Source organism: Typopeltis vanoorti, chromosome 4 (assembly GCF_054136105.1).
Source record: "Typopeltis vanoorti isolate ZY-2024b chromosome 4, IOZ_Tvanoo_1.0, whole genome shotgun sequence".
NCBI lineage: Eukaryota > Metazoa > Arthropoda > Arachnida > Uropygi > Thelyphonidae > Typopeltis > Typopeltis vanoorti.
This window is the reverse complement of record NC_143552.1, coordinates 76,691,983-76,704,539: the sequence shown is the minus strand read 5'-3', so window position 1 is coordinate 76,704,539 and position 12,557 is coordinate 76,691,983. Positions and strand designations below refer to the sequence as shown.

Sequence of the window (12,557 nt, the reverse complement as noted above, 5' to 3'; positions counted from 1 at the left end):
AACTGCTTTTTTTAATCTTTAAATTAGCCTGACTTTAGGGGAGTAAAAAAAAAAGATAAAATAAATAATTAAATAAAATAAAATAACAATTTTTATATATAATAAGTATAATAATATATACAGGATCAAATATATATATATATATATATTTATAGTGAAACTATATCAAGTTCATCTCTGTAGTCCTGTTATCTTAAGGTTTTCTTCTGTTACGATTCGTTCTGGATGCTTTATGTGTTGCAGATCTTCCAGACTCTTGGAAATTACTAATCCATCATTCTTATTGAGATTAGAATGATGAATCAGCATCTCGCCAGCTTTCTTGAATTTTTTTTTTTTTCAAGCCTGGTCGTGGTGTGCTTTAGGGACTTGGTGCCTCTCTAGTTAATTCTGTGGCAGGTTTGCAGTGCATAGTATGTCAGGCCATGCGCTCCAAACCTGCCATAGAATTAACTAGAGAGGCCTCATTACTGTTTTACAGTAATGAAGAAATTTAACGTGGAGTTTGTTTGTCTCATTGAAATTGTGCACCCTGTTTCCTCTATGTAGGATAAGTTGCAGGTTACACTGGATTTTCTAAATCCCTGGATGGGCAAGGTAAGGAAGGGGATCTTTGGATGAGTTGCATATACTTTTTAATTTGGCAGGAGGTTTGAGAGCCTTAATGCTGTATTTAAGTATGGCTATTGTCTTTTTGTAATTTTTTTTTTTTTTTTTTTTTTTAATCTGGAATGGCATTATTGTAAAGAATCTTGTGAACTGTTTCTTTGTTGTAGCCATTCTTTATAAAGGTTTGGCTAATAATTTCATATTCCTTCTTCAGTTCCTACTCATTGGAGCAGATTGTTAGGGCTCTATATTTGAGGATGCTGATGACCCCTAGTTGTGTTGAATGGTTGTATGAAACTGTGTGTGTATTGGCTTGTGTGTGGGGTTTACAGTAGACTGTGAAGGAAAGAAAGAAAGACAGCCTGAGGGATACTTGACAGGTGTATCTAGAAAAGGAAAGGTTACTGTTTTCTTGATTCTCAAGATTAACTGAAAAGGCACCAACTTGCAAGAGTGTGGAAGTCCCATCTGTAACCTATATGACATCCAGAATATGATTGCAGAATCTTAACATAAGAAAACCTTAAGATAACAGGACTGTAGAAATGCATTTGATGTTGTTTCACAGTAATTTTTTTTAATTTATGTATTTATTTTTAATTAATTAATTTATTTTTATTATTAATTTTTTAAATTATTTGATCCTCCATATATCCTTATACTCCTTATCATCCTTATACTCATTATATATATAAAAAATTGTTGCTTTATTTTATTTAATTATTTATTTTTTCTCAGCAGAGGTGAAGCTAGTGTAAAATTAACGGAGCAGTTAGATTTATTGTACTTATGAGTAATGTCATGTAGCTTGGGTCTTTTATGATTTCCTGATGATGATCTTCATATAGAAGTCGAAACATTGAGTTACTTTCTGAATTATAAGTAAAATAACTGCTCCAACACATTTTTGTCTCCATAAATTCTACACAATGACTGAATGATATGTACAAATATACAGTAAAAACCACTATAGTTAGAATAAGTTGTTATATTAGCAAAACATAATAAAATATATATAAATTTGGATTATCTGTTTTTTCGATTATCTGTGTTTTCAGTTATCCATGTATCCTCTCCTCCTCTATTAACTTGTAATCAAAAGTACACTCTTAGTTTCTTTTTAGATCCATATCTCAATTTATGCATGTATATTTAATTACCTTATTTGTTTACAAAATAAAATTATAATACATGCATTTTCTTTATATTAGTAGTTAACACAAGTTGATGCAAGTTAAAAACTGAAGTATGTTTTAAGGATTAAGGAATTTTCTGTGAAAGAATATGACTTGAAAGCTGAAGCATTTTTATTCAGTTTTTATTATTATTTTATTTTTTTTTCTAATTATAATCCCATCCATGTGTGGGTCTGGAAACATGTAGTACAATGTATGACTGATTCTTTTTTTTTCTTTCTTTTTTTTTAAACACACACCCTGAGTGGCCACTTTATTAGGAAAATAGATCATTCCTAAAGCCATTGAGTCATATTGCTGTAGTTTGATATATAAATCAGACAGACAGACATGCATCCCACGGTTCTGTTTTTTGTTTGATGCTTCAGAATGGATAGAAGACATGACTTAAGTGGACGTGCTGGTCCCAGTATCTCACAAACAGTATCTACTCTTCTGAGCTTTTCACACACATCAGTGTTTAGGGTGTAGTGTACTAGGAGTGGTGTAATAAGCAGATAACTTTAAGTCAGTGACAATTCTCTGGCAGAAACAGCTCATTAGTGCATGGGATCGGAGCAGAATGGCAGTTTGTGAAAAGTGACAGGAAGGCTGCAATAGCCAAATCATAGCTCAATACAATGGTGGTGGTGATGGTCAGAACAACATCCTTGAGTGCACAGTTTGTCACACACTGTCACGGATAGGGTACAGGAGCAGAGGAATATCCCAGGTCCCCAGTGCTGTTAGTTAAAAATAGGCAGATGTGATTTCAGTGGGACATGTAATCACCAACACTGGACAAATGTTGACTGGAAATGGATGACTGGAAAAATGTTGCCTGGTGTGATGTCTCAGTTTGTGCTATATTACACTGATGGCAGAACCAGAATATGGTGACAACAACATAAGGCCATGGACCTTTCCTGCTAAGTAACAACAAACTGAAGCTGGTGGCAGGACCTTATAGTGTGAGGAGTGTTTTTTGGCACACGTTAGGTCCCCTGATACCATTTGAATACCACTTGAATGCCAAAGCCTATCGTGACATCATCGCTGATCATGTTCCCTGGTACACATCATTTGTCAAATGGATATTTCCAGCAAGAGAATGTACCATGCCACAAAGCATGTAGTGAAGTGGTTTGAGGAACATGACAACAAGTTTTCTTCACATGAGAGCAGCAATGTGCCACTATCCAATCTGCAACAGTTGGGTGATGCTATTATGAAAATGTGAACAAACATTCCAGAGAAATGTTTTAGACACTTAGTTGAATCAGTTTCAATACAAGGCCATTTTTAAGGCAAATGGGGTTTTGACTCATTATGAATGCTGTTCCTAATAAAGTGGCCACCCAGTGTATACATACATGCACATATATCAGCTCCACACTTGAGAGGTCTCAAGATCTTAACACAACAGTGGCATGAGTGGGCAAGTTGATGATGATGACGATAATAAGAGAAGAATCTGTTAATGTGTTTCTTGAAGAGTTGGAGGTTGTATGAATTGGTGAAAATGGTATGGGGAAGACTGTTCCAAAGAACAGAAGTATATGGAAGGAAGAAAGAGGATAAGAAGTTGGATTGGTGAGTCTGGAGTTGAATGAGATATGGATGCTGACCATCACCTGCCAATGTTTATACATGATTAAAGGGAAGGAGTTATGATAGTGGTGGTGACCAGTTTGGTGGAGCAACATCCATGGAAATTTATTAAGAAAAGACATAATGTAGAAATGGACACTAGTTGCAGAGGATTACTAAGAGAAGGGTCATCTATTAAACAGGTAGCTCTCCCTTCTGTCAAATTTGTTGCAGCTATTATTCAGTTTAGTCAGAGAATCATGGAGACTTGCACTGGATGTGTTCAGGAATACTTCAACACTGCATAAGCAAAGAGCTAAATTTGATATCTCCATTTCTGATATCAGGTTTAATACCACTTTCTTTTAAACGCGTGGATAGGCTTATGCGTTCGTTACACATGTTGAATTGGATTTAAATGGTATTGATTCAAACACAGATTGATAAGAAAATAACTATTTATTAACTTAAAAGCTAATATTTCGCTGGTATTATATCCCGCATCTTCAGAGCACACAAACAAAGTTTGTTACAAATGCGAGACAACCACAATTCGGTGTAACAGTGGGCTAGTATAAGTAATTGCAGTGTGCAACACAAGACTGAAGTCTTAATACGGCGCCATCTAAGTTTAAAAAAAAATATATATATACATATATATATATATATATAGTAGTCCAAATAGTAGTCTTTGAAAGTTTTGAAAAATAGTAGTCCAAAGTTTGAAAAAAATAAAATAAAAATAAATATTAATTTGGTCTTAGGATGACTGTCTCCCAAATCTTTGGTAGATTTATACAACCATACTTGTTAAGGTTTGGAGTATGTTTTAAGGCTTCTGTTGATTCCAGGAACAACCGCTCTGACTTGTAGAAGCTTCTATGGAGTACTTTTGTTTTTTTCCAACTGATCCTGTATGCTGGGGTATCCAAAGCATGGTCTGCCAGACCCGACTTGCCATAACGAATGTGGACATCTGCCTCAGTGAACACAAAAAATATATCCGGCACTTTCGTTATGGAAAGTCGGGTCTGGCAGACCATGCTTTGGATACCCCAGCATACAGGATCAATTGGAAAAAAACAAAATTACTGCACAGAAGCTTCTACAAGTCAGAGCGGTTGTTCCTGGAATCAACAGAAGCCTTAAAACATACTGCAAACCTTAACAAGTATGGCTGTATAAATCTACCAAAGATTTGAGAGACAGTCATCCTAAGACCAAATTAATATTTATTTTTATTTTATTTTTTTTGAACTTTGGAGTACTATTTTTCAAAAAACTTTCAAGGACTACTATTTGGACTACTATATATATACATTTTAATTTTTTTAACTTAGATGGCAGCACATTAGGACTTTAGTCTTGTGTTGCATGCTGCAATTACTTATACTAGCCCCACTGTTACACCGAATTGTGGTTGTCTTGCATTTGTAACAAACTTTGTTTGTGTGCTCTGAAGATGCTGGATATAATACCAGCGAAATATTAGCTTTTAAGTTAATAAATAGTTATTTTCTTATCAATCTGTGTTCGCATCAATACTGTTTAAATCCAATTCAACCACTTTCTTTTATAATGTAATCCATATATATGATGAATACGAGCAGAGATAGTATGCACACTCTCTCTCTCTCTCTCTCTCTCTTGCACCTGATTTTGTATCAAGCCATCTTCCTACATTTCCTTCAATTCTAATTGTTGACTTACAACTGAAATATAGACTATGTAATGTTCTATTTACACCATATGATTATAGTGTTTTGGATAGCTTTTTGCTGGGTATCTTGTAATATGCCTTTTTCAGATTTACGAAACTAATATACAGGTTCTTGTGATATTCCCACTATTTGTTGTGCAGCAAGAAAAATAGAACATTGCATAAAGACCATATTAAGGCAACATTAAAACCTCCTACAAAATTAAAACACATGCTTAGCTTATCCAAAGATACTCTTCCTTACCTTGCCCACACAGGAGTTTACAGCATCCTGTGCACTCGTGACTTACCCTACATACATATGAACAGGATGTGCATTTCCAATAAGAAAAAAAATGAACACAAACACCAGATAAAATGTTTCATTATGATAAAACAGGCCTATCTGACCATGCTTTCCATACTTATCACAGAATTAACTGGTATCGAGTCCCTACACTGCACCAAAACTTGGTTTGAAAGAAAATGCTGGAAACTTGTGAAATGCTGATTCATCATCCTAATGTCTACAAGAATGATGTCGTAGCAATTCCAGGAGTCTAGAAGCCCCATCTACAACCCATATTGCATTGAGAAGAACATTATGCTAGAACCCCAATACAAGAAACCTTGATCAGTGGACAGAACCTAAAGATAAGAACCCTGTAGAGGTGCAATTGATGGACCAATTGCACCTCTATAGGGTGCAATTCCAGTTTTAATAAACTGGAATTGCACCCTGTAAACTTTCTAAATGTATCATTTGTTTTTTTATTTTATTAACATTAATTTTATTTAAACTTTTTTAGACATTTCCCCTCATGTTTTTCCCTTACCAGAAGTCAGGGTAGTGTCAACAGTTGACAAAGCAGATATACTATATTTTACATGCATGTAGCTTGTGTTTTGTTCATATATATTCCTGATGATGACCTTGATATAGAGATTGAAACATTGAGTGTTATTTTTCCCATTTGCAAGTAAAGTAATTGCTCTAACTTGCGTTTTTGTCCTCGTAAATTCTGTACAATGAATGGGAAGTCTTTAGTGAGAATATAGAAGACAAATATCATGAATGAGGCAAAATGCTCTGTAGACTGGTAAAAAAACTTGGGAATGGAGAAACGAGTTCTGTAAAAAAAGAATCTGAAATGATAAAGATGACATAATCACTTAAGAGAAGGATATTCTAGATGTCTGGAGTAATTACTTGGAAAGATTGTTAACAATTCTGTGCTTGACCTTGGACGACGAAATGAGAATTTTTCTTGTCTTTCTTGTTTTACATATCAGCAGGCATGCTATAAATCGTGGTGTGTGTGTGTGCTTCGATTAAAACCAAAACTGTGTAGAGGGGTAAAAAGAATGTGTCTGTTTCAGGAACCAATAATTGTGGGGGAATCCTATATTTGGTTGGTATATTTAAATTACTAAATGGCATAAATAAATGAACCAACATTAATTAATGAGACACGAACTATGCGAGAATTATTGGCATATATATGAGAGGGAAAGAGTAGGTGTGAATAGAAATGCTTGCATTAGAAATAAATGAATTACTATTAATTTACAGTTGTGGTATTATCTCTCAGTCCAGTAAGCTGCTATGAGATGGAATGGATTACATCTTATCTAATCTCTAAACATGCATATTCACATTTATGAACAAGCATGTTTATATGTTTATTTAAAAAAGTGAGCATAATGAAAAAATAAAAATTATGAGTAGAGAGAAAGAGATTTGTTTGCAAAATAGAAGTAACCGACTAATAATAAACAGTGTGTGTGTATACACCATAGCTTGATAAATTACTTTAGGGAAGGGGAGGGTGGGGATAATCTTTGAACTAATCAATGTTGATTAGATGATTCATCTAAGCATGGCATTGTGTGTACATTGATGGAGTGCTAAGCATGCAAATCAACCAGTATAGTTTGTTGTGCTTGTTATATATTTATATCTGTTTATGTTTTTTGTTTTCTAAGAATTCACTCATGATTGTTATGATCACTGTACACTTTTTTATATAGTAATAAATCCCAGAAATATCTGAGATTTATTACTCTTGAGAGCACTAGACACATTCCTTTTTTTATAAAACAGGATTCATTTTTATTCACAGATATAAATGGATTTTTATTCACATCCTTTGTTTCAGAAGACTTGAATGTAAATTTAATTAAGGTTGTAATTTCATTACATAGTTCTTATGTAGTGAAAAACATTCCCTTCCCTTCAGACACTATAATGTACAGATGCAAGCAAAACAACGTAATTGTATCACTAAATATAGTGCAGAGAGAATTAGTGCCTGTATACTATATTTAATGAAAAGAGTGATTAGCATAATTAGAGACAAATGGAATAAAAATGACTATAATGAAACCCCCCTCCCTTTCCACAGACACTAGACTCTGTAGACACAAACAAAACAAAGTAAAATACAGGCATATATAACACAGATGTTAGGTTCCATAGAAATGCTGATATTATATAAATTGCATTATGCGAGACTCAGATCACATAGAAAAAGTAAAGTTATGTTTCGAAATAATTTTTTTTTTAAATTATATAAACAACAATGACTTATCCAACAAAAATATATTATTATTTGATTCATGTAAGTTAAGAAAACATAAACTATGAAACAAATACATAGTATAAACTTATAAAAAATTACAAATTGTATGTAAACTTCATTGCACATATTGCATAAATGTTTAGCCAAAATAAAATAAAGTGCATATTTGGTTTGCCATCATTTATTAATTGTACCATTTCCTCCTCATTTAAATCTTTTTCCCCATCAATTAATTCACTGATTTCGTTTTCAACCATATTGCAAAAGCCCTCTCCACCAAAAATGTGTGTGACGTTTATTATGTGACTTAGCTCGCATCCACTGGAGGTACGAAATTTTGTTCTAGAACATCTTCAGGTCATATTTTTTTCCAGCAAGCATTCAGTGTAGAGGGTTGTAATTTCTTAATGGACAGAGAAGTAATTTTCACACAATTCAATATTGAAAACTCTTTCCATGCTTGAGGCAGTGTCATGTTTGGATTAGATTCCATTTTTTCCAAAATTAATTGGAATGTTCAACGAATATAATATGACTTAAATGTTGCTATTATTTCTTGGTTGAGTGGTTGAAAAGTGAAGTAGTATTAGGTGGCAAAAATGTTATTTTAATATTCAGATGGCTTAAATTTGTCGGGTTGCTTGGTGCGTTATTTATCTAAAATTAGTGGAATTTTGAAGAAGAAGTGACGGAGGCCATGAAGAGGATGAGGAATGGAAAATCGGTGGGCCCCGTCAGGATTCCAGTGGAGGCATCAAAGGCACTGGGGGAAGAGGGAATTGACCTGCTGTGGGATCTGTTCATGAAAGTTTGCCAACAGGAAAATATACCCGAGGAATGGAGGGAGAGTACTCTTGTCCCCATCTACAAGGGTAAAGGGGATGCACAAGACTGTAAAAATTACAGAGGAATAAAGTTAATGTCCCACACAATGAAAATCCTAGAAAGGGTTTTTTTGATGGAAGATTGATGAAGGAGGTGGAGATTGCAAAGGAACAATTTGGCTTCATGCGTGGTAGATCAACAACAGATACTATCTTTGGGTTACGGCAGATGATGGAAATGTTTCGAGAGAAACAACGGGGGCTACATCTGGCATTTATTGATCTGGAGAAAGCATATGATAGAGTGCCAAGGCAAGAAGTCTGGAGGTGTCTGAGGGAGAAGAAGGTTCTGGAGAAATATGTCAGGTTGGTGCGGGAGATGTACAGAAATGAAGACAAGTGTTCGGACCTGTCTGGGACAGACAGAAAGTTTTCAAGTAACAGTTGGCTTGCATCAAGAGTCAGCATTAAGTCCGTTTCTGTTTAATATTGTGATGGAGGTGGTAACAGAGGAGGTGAGAGAAGATGCACCTTGGACAATGTTGTATGCAGATGACATCTTGCTGTGTGCAGAATCAAGAGAAGAAGTGGGAACTAAACTGGAAAGATGGAGAAAAGTACTGGAAGAGAGAGGTAAGAGACTGAGCAGAAGTAAGACAGAGCATATGTGTTGCACAGTGGGCGGCGGCCAGGAGACAGACCTGGAAGGAAATGTCATCAGGAAGGTGAGGGAGACTTTAGATACTTAGGTTCAACAGTGGAAGAAGATGGAGGAGCTGAGAAGGAAGTGGGATGCAGGATATGAGCGGGTTGGAGGAACTGGAGGGAGATGGCTGGAGTGTTATGCAATAAGAGGGTGCTGATCATTCTGAAAGGCAAAATCTATAGGACAGTAGTAAGGCCAGCTATGACGTATACTATAGAAACTGTGGCCTTGAGGAAAAATAACATCAGCAGGATGGAAGTAGCAGAGATGAGAATGCTTAAGTGGATGTGCAGTGTGACCAGAAAGGATCGTCTGAGAAATGACTATGTGAGGGGGAAACAGTGAAAGTTACGAACTTAGGAGCGAAGATACAGGAGGCAAGGTTGAGATGGTTTGGTCATATGATGAGGAGAAAGGATGAATATGTGAGAAGAAGGGTCATGCAGATGGATGTGCAAGGAAGGAGGAAGCATGGCGGCCAAAGAAGAGATGAAGGGAGCTGGTAGAAGAGGACTTGAGGATGAAGAACTTGGATGTGGTGACAGCCCAAGACAGGTGGAAGTGGTGGAGACTCATCATCAACAGTGACCCCACTTAAGTGGGAGAAGCTGCAGAAGAAGTGGAATTTTGAAGTTGGCATTCTTGTTCGTTGTGTAACTTTCTACTTCAGGTACAACACTTGAAAAACCAATTTTCAAACATGCTGACTGTAACTTATGCCTTTTTGTTTGCCTGCCATTAAACAGGTTGTGTGGACTTGAGTCCTTTCATGGCACAAGGATTTGAGAATCAGTTAACAAACATTGGTTTTGTCACATAATCACCTGATGCATTACTACAAAACAGTAGAGTAATTCTATCTTTGGAAACTTTGAATCCAGGAGCTGATCTTTTATTTTTTGAAATATAGGTGTGTTTTGGCTTTTTTTTTTCCAATATAACCTGGATTCATCTGCATTGCACACCTGGTCTGCACTATAACCACCTTCGTCAATGATTTTTAAAAGTTCTCCTGGGTATTTCCTAGCACCTTCTACATCTGTTGACTCTGATTCTTCCTGGATTTTAAGAGGTATTATGATAAGAAAACTGCTTTTTAAAGTTTTTGAACCAACTCCTTACTGGCACAAAATCCATGCCGAGAGCTTTCTTCTGAAGAACCTTGATCAAGTTCTTTTAAATGTTTATAAACTTTGAGAGCTATTTAGTTAATAAGATTTCCATCCAAAGGAATTTTCTTTTGAGTGCAATCTTCTATCCAAATCATTAGAGATTTCTCATTTTTCCGTTAAATATCACGTACACGAGCAATGCGCTTTGCACTTACCGTTGAACCAGCAATAACACTTCCTTGGATTATATGTTCATTTTGTTTAATTGTTCAAATTGTTGATTCATTTTAATTCAGAGTCCTTGCAACAACTCCTGGTTTTTTCTCCATATTTCAACTGATCCAAGTTTTTAATTTTTTCTTTGAGAGAAATTAATTTTCTTTTCAGTGTTGTTTTTTTCCATTTCGTTTTGCAGTTTTAGTGGCCATTACTATGAAAATAAATTTTTTACATAAAAAAAAAGCATTACCTATTAGTTATGTATGTAACTCACCAGAAAATAAAGTGCTCAGCTTGAGATTAACAGAATTACGATTTTTAATGCGCTTTCCTGGCAGAAAACAAAGACAATTTTCAACAATAAATACTTTATACGGTAAGCAATCGATGTACATGTGTGCTAAAGGGTATTTCCCCTAATATAAATTTGCTACTTATAACTACATGTGCAATAATAAACACTTTATATGGTAAACAATTGATGCTACACAAAAAAAATGTGTACATGCGTGCTTAAAGGGCATTTCCCCTAATATAAATTTGCTATTTATAACTATATACTCGATACGGGTAGACACAAATTTAACTAAGATAAAATTTGATTTCAAAGTCAATCAGTGAAAAATATATGAAAAGATAAAGGGTTACTACAATTTGTAGACTGTGTTATATCGAAACAATGTTGTATACGTACCGTGCTATATGAGGGTTATCTGTACATTTTTAAGTAATTAACAGCAGGTAGCTTATATTAGCTATGAATAATAAACTAGGTCTGACTCATAGTCAAACCCAGTCTGCATGTTCTTTACTCAAGCATTGAAAAATGCTGGATTAACAGTTTAATCTGGCATATCATTAGGTGCATAATGCAAAGTCTGTATATTGTTTTGCAAACTGTAATGTGTAATGTGACTGTTGGCATAAAGAAGTTGCAAATGTTACAAACACTAATTGACTTCGAGATATCATGAATACTAAGTCCTTGTTCTTTAGGAGACACGTGTCATGAGGTATCCTTATTTCACACAAAAACACAAGGTTATAAGTAAATAATATTTATTTAAGACATATATTTCACCCCGAACAGGTGAATTACTTACTTCTGTTTATCAAAAGCCTACTTTCACTGAATGCTGCATTCAATATCAGTCTGCTCACCTTTCCTCACAGAAGACACTAGAATTATCAAAACTTTAGTATAACGTGCTCATGCTATATATATTTATGCCTCAACAATTATAGCAAGAACTCTTGAACATAAAAAAAATATATGAAACTCAATGGCTTCTCAGAAAGGATTGAACAATGTCATTTTTGATTCCTATAATCCTTAATTCTTAAGAAATTCAAAATTCTTAAGAAATACAATTTAGTGGCAACTTTTCTTCCTATCAGCAAATTATCATCGTGGTTTCCATCTTCCAAAGATAAATGCTCTCTTCTAGCTCTTCCTGGCATCTGCCCAAGTTCTTTGTGACTGTCATTGTTCTTACTTCAGACAAACTGGATGTTCAGTGGAAAAGAGGATACAAGAACTCTAATCTTATATCAGTAACAGGAAATCTGAGAAATCTGGCTTGGCACAGCATGGAACAGATACAGACCACAATATCATATGGTCTGAAACATCCTTACTTCAGTGTCGATATAAATTTGAATGTTTATTTAAAGAAAGCGCTGAGGCCTTACTTTACCATCTGAACTTAAATCGGAATAACTGCCTCTCACTATCTAAGATATGGATCAATCTTTTTCTATTCACAGATCATGAAAGTTTTTTTTTTTTTTAAATATAGGTAATAACTAATAATACAGTGTTTCCTCACTTATACCTTGCTGATAGCTTGTACTATTCAGGCCTAATCATATGGCTTTAAATAGGTATTATTTACATATTTTCTTGTGTATAAGTCCTTGGTTTCTATTTAGTCTGCTACGTGAGCAAAATAGCCTTTGAAGACTCCATGAACAATCTGAAAATATTCTCTTCTAAGTTAGATATAGAGGAAGCTTTCTAATCTACCATGTGATGTTCTGC

The 12,557-nt window shown here is 34.8% G+C and overlaps 1 protein-coding gene across 1 annotated transcript in view; it reads left to right on the top strand.

The window, feature by feature from the left end:
- Positions 1 to 12,557, top strand: part of LOC150107422 (transcription initiation factor TFIID subunit 1-like) — a 960,372-nt gene that overhangs the window by 292,312 nt on the left and 655,503 nt on the right. The gene's annotated exons all lie outside the window — the stretch shown is intronic.